This window comes from Chelonia mydas, chromosome 1 (genome assembly GCF_015237465.2).
Source record: "Chelonia mydas isolate rCheMyd1 chromosome 1, rCheMyd1.pri.v2, whole genome shotgun sequence".
NCBI classification, from domain to species: domain Eukaryota; kingdom Metazoa; phylum Chordata; order Testudines; family Cheloniidae; genus Chelonia; species Chelonia mydas.
Window position 1 is genome coordinate 341,055,209 of NC_057849.1, and position 3,234 is coordinate 341,058,442.

The window sequence follows — 3,234 nt, forward strand, 5'->3', positions numbered from 1 at the left end:
GGTTTTCCCCCAAAGGGCATCCAACCTGTGATAAAACACTGATGAATTTTTCTAGAGAAAGGGAAGCCAGTGCTGTTCATAGAATATCAGGGTTGGAAGGGACCTTAGGAGGTCATCTAGTCCAACCCCCTGCTCAAAGCAGGGCCAATCCCCAATTTTTGCCCCCGATCCCGAATGGCCCCCTCAAGGATTGAACTCACAACCCTGGGTTTAGCAGGCCAATGCTCAAACCACTGAGCTATCCGTCCTCCCTCCCATATTAGAACATCCTCTCCCACCACTGCACAAAAAAGTGACTGTTGACCAGAGTTATTGGAGGCTGGCAGTTCTTTCCACACCACCCAAGCTCTGCCCCATCTTTGACCTTGTTACTTTCCATGTATTTAGGGGCTCCCTGGGAAAGATGGAATTCCCGGACTGCCAGGTCGACCTGGGCGAGTGGGGCCCCCTGGCTCCCTTGGGCTCATGGTAAATATCTGGACTAATGAGAACTATCAACGCTGGGATTAATAAAGGGGGAAAAAACCCTTTTCCGGTGTTTGAACATCTATTTTTCTCTCCCTCAATTTACAGGGGCTCCCTGGTATCCAAGGTGATCTCGTAAGTACTCCAAACCATCAAAGTCTCAGAAACTCAGCGGCACCCAAATAACCCTCGCTGGATCCTACACCGTGCGGGTGTGGAGGGCTGCACGGGCAACAGCCAGTCGTGCTGAGCCGGATGGGGAGCCCCGGGGAACTCGATTTTGCATTTTTTGGTTATTGCCGGGGCCAAATGACTCCTGCCCTGTAGCTGAAACAAGGCCAGTCAGAGACGCATACAGCCAAGCGCCTCATCAGTTTGAGCAGGATCATACCTGAGGCTGTATCCGTCTTTCTGTCCCTAGGGAGCATTGTACAGACTTTCTACCACTCAGTGCAGAGGGCAATACCTGTGACTTACGCTTACTTGCACCGACATGTAGCGTCCACTCTCACTCGTTGGAGCTCAATGCTTGTGATAAGACATTGGCTAAGTGCTTGTGATGATGTCTCCTGCTAGTGGCTGGCTCCGGGGAGGATAACAGCCAACTACTGGAGCTCTCCCTTTGGCTCAAGGGCTTCAAATCCGCAGCCCAAGCTCAGCTGTGTAAGTGTAGAGCTTGGGATAAGGGTACATTTATTTCACTCTGATACTTTTTGTTTTCCTGTGCAAGGCATTTTCCTAGTGGTTGTCATCACAGGGTGTCCAGTCACAGAAACCGTCATTACAAACGAACACCCCATCTGACTCCATTCGGAGGGGTCGTGTTGGCCCTGTAGAGTGCGTATACAATGACCTGCCACCCATCATAGGTTGAGTGTGGACTGAACATGTGAGCTACAGTGCTAAAAGCATGGCTTTCGACTGCTTGAGCAAAAGGAGTAACTTCAGTAGCTGGTAGCAGTAGTAAGCTCTTATGTTATATGCATCAGCCACTAGAGGGAGACATGTAATACACTAAATTAGTGGGTACGTGGCTCCTATTGATGTTGGCACCACAAAGGAAGGAACCCTACCCACTGGAACCTGTTTAAGTTATCACTCAGTGGGCCAACAAAAATTTGTCATCTGGTGGAGATGGGTTTATAGTTTAGGATCCAACAGAATGGAACTGACGGCCTTAGGTTTATAAGTGATCACCTCACCTAAGGGATTGCAGGTTGACAATGATTCTGTGAGCCAGTTTCTCTCTGTTATTTAACTCTGCGTGATTTATTTTAAATTCCAGGGACCTCTTGGATATCCAGGGCCAGCGGGGCCAAAAGGAGACAGAGTGAGTTCCCTTTACATGTTTCAATAGAAAATGCCATTGTAATGCACTTCCCTCCTATTAAGGCGTGTATGTCTCACTGCCCTCTACTGGATAGAATCAGAACTTCTGAAGTGCATGTCACTGGCCCTAGATGGCTGGCAGCTGATGGAGATTCTCCTTCAGCTCAGGGGCTACAGGCCTTCACACTGGGAACAGGAGGTCTGAGTACCATCTCTGCTGAGGGTGTGAAATTCCCAGTGACTCTGGTGTGCAGCCATAACGTCAGCTGTGAGCCGCTGTCAATGGTAAGGGAAACACGGCTGTCCAGGAGGTACAATCTATAAAATGAACAGAACCAGATGCAGTGTAACATTGGGAAAGGTCAGTTGTCTTGGTACCCACACACAACTCCCGGTGTGCATTGTAGGTGGGCACTGGAGGGCAATGCAGACCTTCTGGCAGGTTTGTAAAACTGATTCAGATAAATCCCACAGAGGCTTTAGACTTTTTGCATCCAATCTGTGAGTCTTTAGCGAAGGTTAAGTCCTGCCAGGGTCAATGGGAGAGGACTGCACAGGCTTTAATACAAATCCCTGATTCGTCTCACTTGGCTCAATAATTCCACAAAGAATCTAGCACTCTGCTTCAGTGGGTTGGTCTACAGTTTTTGAGCATCACCTCTCAATCGTAGAATTGTAGGACTAGAAGGGATCTCAAAATGTCTTCTCGTCCAGTCCCGACTCCTGGCAGGACTAAGTATTATCTAGTCCATCCCTGACAGGTGTTTGTCAAACCTGCTCTTAAAAATCTTCAATGATGGAGATTCCACAACCTCCCGAGGCAATTTATTCCAGTGCTTAACCACGCTGACAGTTAGGAAGTTTTTCCTAATGTCCAACCTAAACTGCCCTTGCTGCAATTTAAGCCCATTGCTTCTTGTCCTATCCTCAGAACAATTCTTCTCCCTCCTCCTTGTAACAACCTTCTATGTACTTGAAAACTGTTATCATGTCCCCTCTCAGTCTTCCCTTCTTCAGACTAAACAAACCCAATGTTTTCAATCGACCCTCACAGGTCATTTTTTTTAGACCTTTAATCATTTTTGTTGCTCTTCTCTGGACTTTCTCCAATTTGTCCACATCTTTCCTGAAATGTGGCACCCAGAACTGGACACAATACTCCAGCTGAGGCCTTATCAGCGCAGAGTAGAGCAGAAGAATTACTTCTCGTGTCTTGCTTACAACGCTCCTGCTAATACAGCCCAGAATGGTGTTCGCTTTTTTTGCAACAGTGCTACACTGTTGACTGACTCATATTTAGCTGTGATCCACTATGACCCCCAGATCCATTTCTGCAGTACTCCCTCCTAGGCAGTCATTTCACATTTTGTATGTGCGCAACTGTGGAGGTTTATCTTTATTGAATTTCATCTTGTTTACTTCAGACCATTTCTCCAGTTT

At 47.4% G+C, this 3,234-nt stretch overlaps 1 long non-coding RNA gene across 1 annotated transcript; it reads left to right on the forward strand.

Annotated features, from left to right (window-relative positions):
- The first annotated feature begins 386 nt into the window (after nucleotides 1-386).
- On the forward strand, nucleotides 387-1,796 carry LOC122462421. The gene is made up of 3 exons (XR_006284957.1): nucleotides 387-468; nucleotides 574-600; nucleotides 1,751-1,796. It is a non-coding gene; the product is annotated as an uncharacterized LOC122462421 (long non-coding RNA).
- Nucleotides 1,797-3,234: the final 1,438 nt, after the last annotated feature.